Raw genomic sequence first — 16,121 nt, forward strand, 5'->3', positions numbered from 1 at the left:
GGTGGGGACAGGTGACTTGGGGACCCTACTCTTCAGCCATCTTCTCCACCATTATATTTTATAAGCATCTAACTTGTTATATGTCACAGGTTCTCGGGGTAGAGGAATTTTACGACTTCAGGGGTAAAATGTTGTGGTCTGAATGTTTGTGTAGGCCCACAAATTTGTATGTTGAAAACCTAATGCCCAAGATGATAGTATCAGGAAGTGGGGCCCTTGGGAGTTGATTAGATCTTCATGGATGGACTTAGTCCCCTTATAAAAGAAGCCTCAGGGTTAGCTTGTCTCTTATATCATGTGAGGATATAGTAAAAAAGTTGGCAGTCTGCAACTTGGAAGGGAGGTTTTACCAGAACCATATCATTCTTGGCACCCTATTCTTGGACTCTCAGACTCCACAGCTGTGAGAAATAAGTGTCTGTTGTTTATAAACCACACAGTCTATGATATTTTGTTATAGCAGCCTGAACAGAATAAAACAAAAATAGAAGACATGTTACTCTTATCAAGAGAGAAAAATAAAGAGCTAATTACAGTCTTAGTTGTATGAACATAGGCTTTTATTTTCCCCATAATCTTCTTTTTTTTTTTTAAAGGATTTTATTCATTTATTTATTCATTTATTCACGAGAGACACACAGAGAAAGAGAGAGAGAGAGGCAGAGACACAGGCAGAGGGAGAAGCAGGCTCCATGCAGGGAGCCTGACATGGGACTCGATCCCAGGTCCCCAGGATCAGGCCCTGGGTTGAAGGCAGTGCTAAACCGCTGAGCCACCTGGGCTACCCTTCCCCATAATCTTCTCATATGAAGCATTTGATGAATATATGTAAACTAAATATAGTACCTGATGAATAATTTTTTGTGAATATAACTACTAATAGACCACTCTAATAGGGAAGACTTGATTCATGCCACTAAGTTAATTCTTTCTAACTCCATAGATATAGTCATCTCAATGGATTCAGACAACAGGTTAAATGCTTCCCTCACAAAGAGACAGTCCTCTGGTTCCCACAAAATTGAAGAATCATTTTACTAAACATACCACCCAAAATATGTCTGTCTATTCCCTGAAAAATTGCTTGTCTCTTTCTTTGGTTAATGTCTTATATGAGAAACATGCAACTTAACTCTCTTTCTTCTTTTCTTTCTTTCTTTCTTTCTTTCTTTCTTTCTTTCTTTCTTTCTCTTTCTTTCTCTCTCTCTCTCTCTTTCTCTCTCTTTTTTTTTCTTTTGTCTTACAGAATGCTTATTTCACTATTGACCTTACACATTTAGGTTATACACACATATATTTACTTATATACACTGGAAACATCAATGAATGGAATGAACTCCTGAGAGATAACCTAATGGTTTTTACCAAGGTTAATAAATTTATCACCCTTCCTTCTTTTTACTTTGTTGCTCTTTAATTTGTGAATATAAACATTTTTGATATCTAACTCATTTATAATAAAACATATTTTTGGTATTGCATTTGAGTTTTGACAGTTGCATCAATATATATATCACTACATAAAACAAAATGCAGATGAACATTTCCATCATCCCAGAAGTTTCTTTCCAGTCAATTCTCCCTCCACTCGGAGGCAATTGCTTTCTAATTTTTATAGCTACAGAATAATTTTGCTAGCTCTAAAATAATATTTAAATGTTATTAAGTGCATACTTAAATAATGTGCTTTCTTATGCCTAACTTCTTTGTTTTTGATATTTATCCAAGCTAGTGCTTCCTTCAGTAGTTTATTGTTTTCTATTGCTGAGTGATATCTCATTCTATGAAAGTGCCAATGTTTGTTTACCTTTTCTCCTGTTAATGGACCTTAAGAGTTGCTTCCAGGTTGGAACTGTTATTAATAAATGCATATGAAACCTGTCGTCAAGGTCTGTGATATGTACATATGCATATGTATTTGTTTTCGTAGACTTGTAACTGCTGCTGTTGGATGAGAAGGAAGTATGGTTTATATTATGTATAATGCTTGCAATAATAGAAAGCAGGACTACCTGTATTAATTTCAGACAAAACAAACTTCAGGAACTGGAAAATTATTAGGAATGAAGGTGGAATTACATAATGATAAAGTATCAGTTTCTTTAAAACATAACCATCTTTAATGTATTCACTTCTAACAACAGAGCGTCAAAATATATAAAACAAAAATTCAAGAAAAAATATCATATGATTGTATTCATATGTGGAATTTAAGAAACAAAGCAAATGAACAAAAGAAAAAAAAAGAGAGAAAGAAACAAACCAAAAAACAGACACTTAATTATAGAGAACAAACTGATGATTATCAGAGAGGAAGTGATCAATTAGCTTGATCATATTGATATTTATAGAATGGCCTGTCTAACAACAGAAAAATAAACATTATTTTCAGGCAAGGAACATTCTCCAAGATAGATCACAGTCTGGACAATAATACTTTAATAAATCTAGGGAAATATAAATCATAAGAAGTTCTCAGAGTCCAAAAGAATTGAACTAGAAATTTATAACAGAATGATAAAAGGAATATTACCAAATCTTTAGAGATTAAACAGCACATTAATTAAATATTTCAATTAATTAATTAAATGACTACGACTTATCAAACCTTGTGGCATGCAGCAAAGATATTGCTTGGATAAATTTATAGCATTAAATGCATAAATTAGAAAATAAGAAACACCTAAGATCAGTGATTTCAGCATCTACCTTATGAGGAAAGAGAAAGAAGAATAATTTGAAATTAAAGCAATCAGAAGGAAAGCAATAATAAAAATTAGGACAGAAATCAATGACATCGAATGCAGGAAAACAATAGAGGAAATCTATAAAACCAAATACTGTTCTTTGAAAACATCAATATAATTGATAAGCCTCTAGCCTGGCTAACCAAAGGAAAAAAAGCCAAAAACAACAATATCTGAATGTACTGTTATCACTACTGCCTTAAAAATGGTAAGAAGTGCTATAAGCAACTTATACCTACAAGTTTCATAATTTGATGAAATCAATTTATTACTCAAAAGATACAAAGTACCAATACTCACAAATAAAAAATAGATAATCAAAATAGGCGTATGTCTTTAAAGAGTTGAATAAGTAATTAATAAATTACCAAAAAGGAAAGCCTCAGTTTGGATGGTATCACTGAGAAATTCTATCAAATATGGAAAGAATGATACAAATTCTACACAACCTCTTTCAGAAGATAGGAAAGGAAATTATTTTCTAGCTTACTTGATGTAGGAGGCCAGCATTACCCTATACTAAAACCAGATGAAAATATTACATAAAGAAAATATATAGATCATCATCTATCATGAACATAGATGCAAAAATCTTTAACAATTAGGAAATTGAATCCAACTGTGTATACAAATACTTTTATACCATGTCCAAGTGAGATTTGTTTGAGTTTTTCAAGTCTGTTTTAACATTTGAGCAACAATTAATGTAAACCAGAGGAATCATGTAATCATACACTTGACACAGAAAAAGCATTTGACAAAATAACAACATCCATTCTTGATTAAAAAAAAAGTCTCAACATACTAAGAATAGAGAGCAACTTCATTAATTTGATAACAAAATTAACAGAAAATCTATGGCTATCATCATACTTAATGGTGAAATACTTATCTCTTAACCCTGAAATTAAGAACAGAGCAAGTATGCCCTATCTCACCACTTCTATTTGACCTTATGCTGGAATTCTAGCTAGTGCATTGACAAGTAAAATAAATAAAAGAAATATATATTGGGAAGGAAGGGATAAATTGTATTTTTTCACAGATAATATGACTACACATACATACAGAAAAGCCCAAAGGATTGACAAAAAACTCCTAAAACTATATTTGAGTATAGCAAGGTCACAGGATACAAGGCTAAAATGCAATAAATGTTTATTGTTTTTTAATTATTTGGTCAAAATAATATTCCATTAGTAAATTTCAATGTGAATTTAAAAAGAATCATCATTTACAATAGCCTCACAAAAATGAAATGCTTAAATAAAGTCTATGATATGTCCAGGATATATATGCAGCAAACTATAGTACTCCAATAAAAGAAATCAAAGATCTAAATAGTTGGAGAAGTATTCTGGTTTATGAATTAGAAGACTCAATACTGTTAAGATGTCTATTCTTTCCAACTTGATCTATAGATTGAAAGTAGTCTAAACCAAAATATCAACAAATTATTTTTTTATATATCAACAATATGATTTATAGTTTATATGGAAATACAAAATACTTAGAGCAAACAAAATGACAGTCACAATAACAAGTTATATGACTCCTCTAGAGCGACAGGAATCAATCAGTACCAAGACAGTAATCAAGAAAGCATGGTATTGGGGACACCTGGCTGGCTCTTGATCTTGGGATTGTGAGATTGAGTCCCACACTGGAGGGGTCAAGATTACTTAAAAATAAAAAAAAATATTTAAAAAAGAGACAGCACGATATTGGCAAAAGAAAAGACCTCTGTATTAATGGTTAGGAATAACCCAGAAATACACTTGTACAAATAAATTCAACTGAGTTTTGACAATGGAGCAAAAGCAGTTCAACGGAGAAAGGCTTCCTGTTTCATATTCTTTCATGAGATAACCAGTCAGGTGCAGTTATAATAGAAGACAGATGTGAAACTCAAGAAATAAACAAGGTTATACTCGCACGTGTTAGAGACAGGAGGCACAGCACACCGCATAAGGCCACATGAGAAAGACACCAGGATAGTCAGGAGGCCGTTGACAGCAGTGTGCAGAAGGTTGAGGTCATGATCATTATTGAGATTTTTTTCAGGAAAGGCAAAACAGGACAAGATAAACAGCTTAGAATTGGCTAGTTTGAATAATTTTGGCAGGCTTTGGACTATAGAGTTGTTCCTTAGTTATTTGCCATCTGGATCTGGAATATTTAAGGGAGAAGAATATTATCTTCTGGAGTATACACACCAGATAGAGGAGATATGGCACTTTACTATCTCTAACAATTGGCTAGCCCAGGGAGAGACAGTCTCTCCTCGACATGAAAGGTTTTTTAAGGTATCAAAACATTTTAATATACAGAAAACATAGAACACACTTTTAAACAAGTGGTGCTGGAAAAATTGGATATCCATAAAAAGGAACAAAAAACACAACTTACACCTTTCAAAAACTGATGTCAAAATAGAGCACAGACAAAAGTACAAAAAAAAAAAAGAACAAAAAAACAAAAAACAAAACAAAACAAAAAAACGAACCTACAAAACTCTGAGAATAAAAGTAGAATAAATTGTAGACAAACTGTGTGTGGTGTTGTGTTTTCAGAACCAACATCAGAAGCATAATCAAGAACAAATTGATAAATCAGACTTTCTTAAAATTAAAATCTGTTTTGCAAAATAATACTATTAAGGGAATGAAAAGACAAGCCAAAGCCTGGAGAAAAAATTTGGAAAATGCATTTGATAAAGGACTTGTATAAAAAATATACAAAGAACACAAAATATACAATGCTCAAATATGAGAAAACAAGCAAACCAATTAAAAATGTTAAACCAGTTAAACCAGAGAAGGTTACATATGATATGATTTCTATTATATGACAGACTGTAAAAGTCAAAACTATAAAGATAATAAAAATCAGGGGTTATCAGAGGATTGCAGGGAATTGGAGAGGCTTGAACAGGTGAAGCACAGGGAATTGTTGAGAATAGAAGAACTATTGGATATGATATTCTTTAAAACAAAGGTTTATTTATTCATGAGAGACACAGAGAGAGGGGTAGAGACACAGGCAGAGGGAGAAGCAGGCTCCCCTCAGGGAGCCTGATGCAATACTCCTTGATGCAGGACTCGATCTTGGGGATCCCAGGATCCCACCCTGAGCCAAAGGCAGACGCTTAACCACTGAACCACCCAGGCATCCCTGGATATGATATTCTTAAGTGTGGGTACATAGCACTATCTTTTTGTCAAAATCTATTAAACTTCAGAGCAAAAGGAGGTGATTTTAACGTATGAAAATTTGAAAACATCCTTTGTGATTTCAGGGGAATCCCAGGATGGAACGCAGAATGTGGCAAAACCAGATAACTATATTACTACTATACAAAACAATCTCACTACAAGAGGTGGAGGAATAAGTTTCAGACCTAAGTAGCTTTGGAAATGAAGGGGTTCTGTAAGACTAAAGGCAAAAGGAGCTGAACAGAAACACTAAGCTGTAATTGATAAATTACTTTCCCATGGTCGTATGGGTTAATAATTCTGATATTTTTATGCACATACACGGGAACTGAACAATTAAGTAAATAGATGGCAAATGGTGTGAACCAGGTTTGTCACTATCAGAGAGGGAGTTGACAGTGAAGCACAGGAAGGAGGCTAGAATGATGCATGTGGTAAAGGATTAGAATAGGAGATATCAGCATGATCTGATGTTAAATTAATATAGATAAATGGTTGCATATAGAAATATTTTAAATATTTATATACACATTCTTTATTATACACACATATATCCCCTTGCTTTGTCAACTGAGGGAGCCAAGAAGGAACAATACCCCAGTATCAATGAGCACATGTAGTATCTAGATCTTGTTTTTTAGAGTCATTCTCCAGTAAGGGAAACAGGGCTTCTTGGAGATACAGCTGACTGGAGCCTCAGACAGGAAATGTATATGATGAAACTGGAACACCTTATACTGCCAGAATGAAATGAAGTACAAAAATAAAAAGAAAAGTAAAAAAAAGAAAAGAAAAGTAAAAAAAAGAAGAAAAGAAAAAGGGACAATAATGGAAGTATGCCAAAGGAACATAGTATTCCATTGAAAGAGTTCCCAATGAACAAAGTTGGAAAAATTTAAACAATAATTAATTAACTAAAACAATTGGGCAGCAAGGTTGACTCAGCGGTTTAGCACTGCCTTTGGCCCAGGTTGTGATCCTGGAGACCCAGGATCCAGTCCCACGTTGGGCTCCCTGCATGGAGCCTGCCTCTCCCTCTGCCTGTGTCTCTGCCTCTCTCTCTCTCTCTCTATTTCTCTCTCTCTCTCTTTCTCTCTGTGTGTTTCATGAATAAATAAATAAAATCTTTAAAAAATTAATTAAAACAATTAATTAATGCTGGACTATAACCCAAGTGTAAATTAAATATCCGTGAGTTCATAGTGATATAAATAAAAAATTGAATAAATAAATAAAAGGAAGACTAATGACAAACCTTTCTTGCACAAGACTTCCAAATATTTTATATAGCTATTCCACTCATTGAGGGACATCATAATTCTCCACTCATTAAGTGTGAGTTAGGTATAGTAATTTTCTTTTGAGGAGTGCAGTCTAGAAAGGGAGAAGAATAGTACCTCTATAGTGGAGAAACCTGGACAACACTAACTCAGCCTAGAGATCGAGGTTTACATCAATAGAGATGTCATGTTAATAGTATGTGCTCTTGATATGATGTAATAAAAATGGTTCTTTACCTCTGAGTTTTTCTCACACAACAAGTATACATATATCTTTTGGCTGCTTCAAACTATTTTTTTTAAGAGAGAGAAAGAGCAAGGAGAGAGAGTGGGAGCAGGGAAGGGGCAGAGGCAGAGGATATTAAGGGCACTCCACACTGAGTGTGGAGCCTGATGCAAGGCTCCATCTTGGGACTCTGAAATTGTGACCTAAGATGAAATCAAGAGTTCAAAGCTTAACTGACTGAGCCACCCAGACACCCCTGCTTCAAACTATTTTTAAAAATAATCACAGATACATACTTCTACTATACTATTATTTTTTGACATAACAGAGTTATATTATGCCATCATAATAGCTTTCATTTTCCCTCTCATGGTAATAACAGCAAGAGCGCAGCTTCAGTCTTAGTTTGCAAGAATTAGTTTCAACTTATTTTCCCGAGTACTTCTCTACTGCATAGGAAGAACATTAAGAAGGAAGTGTGTTGTAACTTTTCACTTAGAAGCTAATCCAACATTTTGCTAAGTATGAATGGGTCAGTAATGATATTGAGGGTTTATTGTCATCGTGCATTTTATTTTATTTTATTTTATTTTATTTTATTTTATATTTTATTTTATTTTATTTTAATTTTATTTTTTATATTAAATTTATTTTTAGGATCCCTGGGTGGCGCAGTGGTTTGGCGCCTGTCTTTGGCCCAGGGCGCGATCCTGGAGACCCGGGATCGAATCCCACGTCAGGCTCCTGGTGCATGGAGCCTGCTTCTCCATCTGCCTGTGTCTCTGCCTCTCTCTCTCTCTCTCTCTCTCTCTGTGACTATCATAAATAAATAAAAATTTAAAAAAGAAAAAAATTTTTATTGACGTTCAATTTACCAACATACAGAATAACACCCAGTGCACATCCTGTCAAATGCCCCCCTCAGAGCCCGTCACCCATTGACCCTTACCCCCCTGCCCTCCTCCCCTTCCATACCCCTAGTTCGTTTCCCAGAATTAGGAGTCTTTATGTTCTGTCTCCCTTTCTGATATTTCCCACACATTTCTTCTCTCCTCCCTTATATTCCCTTTCACTATATTTATATTCCCCAAATGAATGAGACCATATAATGTTTGTCCTTCTCCGATTGACTTACTTCACTCAGCATAATACCCTCCAGTTCCATCCACGTTGAAGCAAATGGTGGATATTTGTCATTTCTAATGGCTGAGTAATATTCCATTGTATACATAAACCACATCTTCTTTATCCATTCATCTTTCAATGAACACCGAGGCTCCTTCCACAGTTTGGCTAATGTGGACATTGCTGCTAGAAACATCGGGTTTTAGGTGTCCCGGCGTTTCATTGCATCTGAATCATTGGGGTAAACCCCCAACAGTGCAATTACTGGGTCGTAGGGCAGGTCTATTTTTAACTCTTTGAGGAACCTCCACACAGTTTTCCAGAGTGGCTGCACCAGTTCACATTCCCACCAACAATGTAAGAGGGTTCCCTTTTCTCCACATCCTAACATTTGTGGTTTCCTGCCTTGCTAATTTTCCCCATTCTCACTGGGGTGAAGTGGTATCTCATTGTGGTTTTGATTTGTATTTCCCTGCTGGCAAGTGATGCAGAGCATTTTCTCATGTGCGTGCTGGCCATGTCTATGTCTTCCTCTGTGAGATTTCTCTTCATGTCTTTTGCCCATTTCATGATTGGATTGTTTGTCTCTTTGCTGTTGAGTTTAAGAAGTTCTTTATAGATCTTGGAAACTAGCCCTTTATCTGATAGGTCATTTGCAAATATCTTCTCCCATTCTGTAGGTTGTCTTTTAGTTTTGTTGACTGTATCCTTTGCTGTGCAAAAGCTTCTTATCTTGATGAAATCCCAATAGTTCATTTTTGCTTTCATTTCTTTTGCCTTCGTGGATGTATCTTGCTTGAAGTTACTGTGGCCGAGTTCAAAAAGGGTGTTGCCTGTGTTCTCCTCTAGGATTTTGAAGGACTCTTGTCTCTCATTTAGATCTTTCATCCATTTTGAGTTTATCTTTGTGTATGCTGTAAAAGAATGGTCCAATTTCATTCTTCTGCATATGGATGTCCAATTTTCCCAGCACCATTTATTGAAGAGACTGTCTTTCTTCCAATGGATAGTCTTTCCTCCTTTATCAAATATTAGTTGACCATAAAGTTCAGGGTCCACTTCTGGGTTCTCTATTCTATTCCATTGATCTATGTGTCTGTTTTTGTGCCAGTACCACACTGTCTTGATGACCACAGCTTTGTAGTACAACCTGAAATCTGGCATTGTGATGCCCCCAGATATGGTTTTCCTTTTTAATATTCCCCTGGCTATTTGGGGTCTTTTCTGATTCCACACAAATCTTAAAATAATTTGTTCTAACTCTCTGAAGAAAGTCCATGCTATTTTGATAGGGATTGCATTAAACATGTAAATTGCCCTGGGTAACATTGACATTTTCACAATATTAATTCTGCCAATCCATGAGCATGGAATCTTTTTCCATCTCTTTGTGTCTTCCTCCATTTCTTTCAGAAGTGTTCTATAGTTTTGAGGGTATAGATCCTTTACCTCTTTGGTTAGGTTTATTCCTAGGTATCTTATGCTTTTGGGTGCAATTGTAAATGGGATTGACTCACTGGGGGTTATTCTGTATGTTAGTAAATTGAACACCAATAAAAAATAAATAAAAAAATGACTCCTTAATTTCTCTTTCTTCAGTCTCATTGTTAGTGTATAGAAATGCCATTGATTTCTGGGCATTGATTTTGTATCCTGCCATGCTACCAAATTGCTGTATGAGTTCTAGCAATCTTGGGGTGGAGGCCTTTGGGTTTTCTATGTAGAGTATCATGTCATTGGCGACGAGGGAGAGTTTGACCTCTTCTTTGCCAATTTGAATGCCTTTAATGTCTTTTTGTTGTCTGATTGCTCATCATGCTATTTGTAATTGCATTATTATCTTCACTTTAACACATGAATAAATATTGTTAAAATTTTAGTATGGGATATGAAACATCTTGACTATGAAGAAAAAAATCTGAGAAAAGGAAAAGTGCCAAAGATATATTCAAATATAATATCTTAAGAATACCAAGAATTTCTTCTATCTTACTCTTGGTCCCAGAGGAGTAGCAAGAATTGGTAAAGGATGACAAGCCTTTAAGCATGAGCTGCAAAAGCAGGTGGCAATCAGGAAATCGTCCTATATCAAGAAGCTGAAAGCAGATGGCAAAGGTGAACAGATGTTTAGGCATGACTGTGATACCTGCTGGAGAAAAACTGTGCCTTATTCAGGCAAAGTTCCTTGATACACTCCACTTAAAGTTTTCATAAGATTTTTTTTCTTTTCTTTTTAAAAATGGAACTTTATTTTTTTATATTTTAAAATATTTTATTTATTTATTCATGAGAAACACACACACAGAGAGGCAGAGACATAGGTAGAGAGAGAAGCAGGCTCCATGCAGGGAGCCTGATGTGGGACTCGATCCCCCGACTCCAGGATCACACCCCAGGCCGAAGGCAGGTGCTCAACTGCTGAGCCACCCAGGCATCCCATCCAAAATGGAACTTTAACATATGAGTACTATTAAAGGCATGCTGGCACTTTTACTTATTTTTAATGATTTATTTCTTTAAGAGATGGAGAGAGAGAGCAGGGGGAGGGGCAGAGGAAGAGGAAGAGAAACAGACTCCCTTGGGGTAAGCATGGAGACTGAGGCAAGGCTCCATCTCAGGACTCTGAGATCATGACTGGAATGGAAATCAAGAGTCAGATACTCAACCAACTGAGCCACCTAGGTGCCCGGGCATGATGACACTTTTAAAGACAGAGCCTGAAATAAGGTTAGGCAAGTGAGGCAGCTTGGGTGCAAAATTTGAGAGGGTGTTGTAACAGGTCTCAGAATTACAAAAGTGCCATACCTTTACTGAGAATGCTAGTCTCCTTGAACCTGCATCTGACATGCCTCCTTTGTCTCACTTTAGTCTGGGTCTGGTTTAAAGAATTGATCTTTATACGCTAGATGTTATGTGACTACTTAAGAAAAGCAATATAACATTATTTGATATTTCAAAATCATTCTGTGCAGTTTTTGGTAAAACACTAAGTGTTTCTGAAGTGTTAAAAAGAAGGAAAATATATTCTCCCGCGAGGGGAACAAAACATATATGTGAAGTGTAAAGGCAACACGCAGGAAGAAACATCTAATATCACATGAAACAAATAAAAAGCAATTGTAAATTTATGTCTGGATATGGGCAAACTAAAACTTCACACAATAATACTTTATAACAGAGATTCACTAAGTGAATGGGCATTTTTTTGCGTGTGAATATGCATTTTAAATTTGCGTATCAGCTCATAATTGTGTGCATTTTACTTCTACAGCAGTTCATAAATGTGCATAAAACTTCAAGTGAACTTTTCAGCTTTCTCTAAAAGCTGTTTGGTTTTTTGCCATTTAAAAATTCTAACTTTAATATGTGTATGGATTTGATTTGCTTTAGATAGGATTGAATATTTTAACTATGTCCCCATGAGAAATAGTAATACTACACAGAGAATAGAGAAACATTTATATTAGTTTCACTTGAGATGATACTCCTTTATTTGGTAAGTAAAACCTTGGATCCAAATCTTTTTTAGGCATTGCTTCCTGAGGATTTCAGTTACATCATTTTATGGTTCTAAGGCCATGTTTTTAAAAAATATTGTTAAAATTCAAAAAGAATGTTAAGAACGTTAAGAGAGTATTTCGAGTAAAATAGATATAGAAACTGAAGTAACATATTGAAGAAACAAGGAACTATTGAACAGTAGAAGGAAAAGAGGAGTTAGAAACATGTGTGAGAGAAAGAAATGGCCAGAGACAGAGACACACACATTTAACAAAATTGCCAAGTCACTTGTTAATCAAAAACACCATTTGAAAAAAAAATTAAATAGCTTTAATAAAAGCAAGCAAGCAAGCAAACAAACACATTGTTTTCCTTTTCCCTAAAGTCAGAAACTTCTTGTGTTGTAACATTTTTGGGAACCCAGGTTTCTAAATGCTCATTCTTTTTCTCCTGCCCTTTATTTATGGATAATCTCAAGCAATATTTAGCCCTTGGAGATTTGGAGTTGTTTATATTTCTGGGTTGTTACCACTATGCTAAAAATCTCCCTTATTAGTTTCCTTCTGTTTTCTTCATGCCAAATCTTCAATTACGTGCTAACTGAATACTACAGCTAACACTCTTCTCTGGAAGTGCATTATGCTTATTATAGCAATGCTTTGAAAGACTGTTTAACTTATTAAAGTATTCCTTTCAGACATGGTTGCCAGTTCAAATATATAGATACTTAGTCATATTTTATTATCAAATAAGGTGGTCTCCTTCTGCCCTAAATACTGCAAGTGTCGTACTTATATTAAAAATTATTCTCTTGTCTGAAATTCGAATTAAAACTGTGTATTTTTGTTTTTCTTTATTTTTAAGATTGCTGTCTTACTTCTTACTCAGTGATCTTATTTCTAGGTAAAGGAAAAAAGCATTTATGTAGCACTTATGTGCACATACCTTATCTAGTTAATCCTCAATTACTTTGTGATGTATGAATAATCATGCCCATTTTATAAATGAAGAAGTAAGCTCAGAGATTTGTAAAAAGCCATAAAACTAATAGCTGGCATATTCAGGATTCAACTCCTGCTCTGATAATGAAACACAACAGAACTTTCCCTCTACAACACTGACTCTCCTTCAGCCTTTCCTGGTTTCCTTGCATAATAGGAAACAGAAAGGAGGCTACATCTGCTTACACAATGTGCTTTAAAATACTTTTTCTGCTTAAAATTTAAATTATGTGGGATCCCGGGTGGCTCAGCAGTTGAGTGTCTGCCTTTGGCTCAGGATGTGATTCCAGGGTCCCAGGATTGAGCCCTGTCACGGGCTCCCTGCATGGAGTCTGCTTCTCCCTCTGCCTGTGTCTCTGCCTCTCTCTCTGTGTATCTCTCATGAATAAATAAATTTAAAAAAAACTTTAAAAAATAAAATAAAATTTAAATTATGAAAAATTTAAGCATTCACATAGGTAAAGAGAATAGTATAGAGAATTCCTATAGACTCATCACCCAGCCTCAACAGTTAGCATTTTTTTCCAATATTGTTTCATCTATTCATCATCCCTCTCCTTTTTTCCTAGAGTATTTTTAAGCAAATCCAAGACATCATGTCATTTAAACTCTTACCCTACTATTTTCGCAAACTTGGTCTCTAATTAAATAGTTGACTAAACAACCATTCTTACTCATCTTATACAGGCAGTGCCTTTACTCCTCATTACTCCGTGTTCTCTTCTGCCAGCCTAATTACTTAATTAATTTGGGATTATTTCTCCTTTCTGAAAGTGGCACTGTTTAGCAGTTTGAATTATCTAATTTGGAATTAGGTCTTTTTTCTGAAACTAGTACTCTATACAAAAACTTTACTACAAATAATTTTGCTTTCTTAGATTTTTAAAAATATGTATATTTTTAAAGACTTTATTTATTCATGAGAGACACACAGAGAGAAGCAGAGACATAGGCAGAGGGAAATGCAGGCCTCCCTGCAAAGAGCCTGATGTGGGACTCAATCCTGGGACTCTGGGACCATGCCCTGAGCTGAAGGCAGACGCTCAACTGATGAGCCACCCAGGTGTTCCTTAAAAATATTTTTATTTTTATTTATTTTTATTTTTTAATTTATTTTTTATTTTTTGGTATGTTCTATATGCTCAATGAATATTTTATTTTATTTTATTTTATTTTTTATAATAAATTTATTTTTTATCGGCGTTCAATTTACCAACATACAGAATAACACCCAGTGCTCATCCCGTCAAGTGCCCCCCTCTGTGCCCGTCACCCATTCACCCCCACCCCCCGCCCTCCTCCCCTTCCACCACCCCTAGTTCGTTTCCCAGAGTTAGGAGTCTTTATGTTCTGTCTCCCTTTCTGATATTTCCCACACATTTCTTCCCTTATATTCCCTTTCACTATTATTTATATTCCCCAAATGAATGGGAACATATAATGTTCTTAAAAATATTTTTAAACATACAGAACCACACACACAATAGCATAGTTATTAAAGAATTGTGTTTACCAAACCAGGACAAAATAACTTAATTAGAAGTTGGTTTGGGGTGACCCAAGCACTTGCAAAATGATAGAAATACTATATTTGAAAGTAAGTTTGTATTTCACAAAATGTAGTGAAGTGAATTCCTTCTCCTTTGCCTTTACAGAGAACAACTCATCAGGGAACTAAATGGCATATGGAATTTTGGCCTTAAATGTAATGTGGAAGAATTTTACCATCCATAGACAGTTAGAAGCAGTGCCTGGAAAAAATGGTCTCCATTCTTAGCAGAGCAAAATTAGAATGGTGTTAAAGTAGAATGAATTTAGCTGTCGTATAACTCTTGTACTGTATGACCAGTCACTATGCTTAATCAGAAAAAAAGATGGGGGAGGGGATAAATATACATTTGCAAAATGCTTAGACATTCTTTAATAAATAAAGTTAATGCTGTCATTAGTGGCAGCTCTAAGCAAAACTTTTATCTTTTTTTCCTATGGATAAGCACTCTTTGGGGAGATGAATATTGCTGCAGTCATATTGTGCTTTCAGTTAATGAGATGTGGGTTCTATTTGTTAGAGTTTTATGGTAATGAAGCTTATAATTTACTGACAAACTGGCTTGCTTTCAAAACATTCTCTTATTACACTGACTTTTTTTTCATCAGAAACATTGATGTGCTAATTTGTGTGTTTATGGCAGCAGATGTGCACCTTCACTAAAAGGCTTCCAGAGTGAAGGGTAAGGATGGAAGAGAAAAAGAAGAACAGGAGAGTGTTCAGAGTTTTCAACTAGCAATAAAATCCATACACAAAAGAAAAGATAGCATAGTTTATTTGAAACATCCAGGAGCTCATTAAGCATGTTATCTGAAATACCAAATATTTATCACTAAAATTTGGTTGAGTTACAGATATGGTAAATGCCAAATTCCTTCATCCAGTCTGAAAATGGAAGGGCAAAATTTGTCATTTAAAATTCAACAGCTATAACAGGAAGTCATTAAGTTAAAACTAGGTGAAAAGCACTTTCCTCTCCTTAAAAGACAGAAGATATTTTCTTTCTAGCTAAGGTGTGTTGCCATTATTACTATTGATTTTACAATACAGACCCCCAAGTTCTGTCTCCTCTCTAGCCCTGAAATGTTATGATTCGTAGGGGTAAAAACATTGTTCGCAACTTCCGAGCTCACTTCTATTACTGCCAGCTAAGTGAGGCATATAACAGAAATCATGGCATCTTGAGGTTTTCTTTAGCAGAAATTGGAATATTCTAATCACAGGTCTATAATCTGTAATAGAGGGCATAAAACCACAATAATTTTGCAAATACACTCATTAAACACAAAACAGCACAAATCTCTATTTAACACATGTAATGAAAAACACAAAAGGAGAGTAAGCTGTTTATACTGCTTTCAATAAAACAAGAGACTGAAGTGAAAAACATGGGTTCACTGATAACTAAAAACTGCAGGTTGGGAGGCAGTTGTTGATAATCCTAGTCAGTTGAAGGATGCCTGGGTGACTCGGTTGG

Source organism: Canis lupus, chromosome X (assembly GCF_048164855.1).
Source record: "Canis lupus baileyi chromosome X, mCanLup2.hap1, whole genome shotgun sequence".
Taxonomy (NCBI): Eukaryota; Metazoa; Chordata; class Mammalia; order Carnivora; family Canidae; genus Canis; species Canis lupus.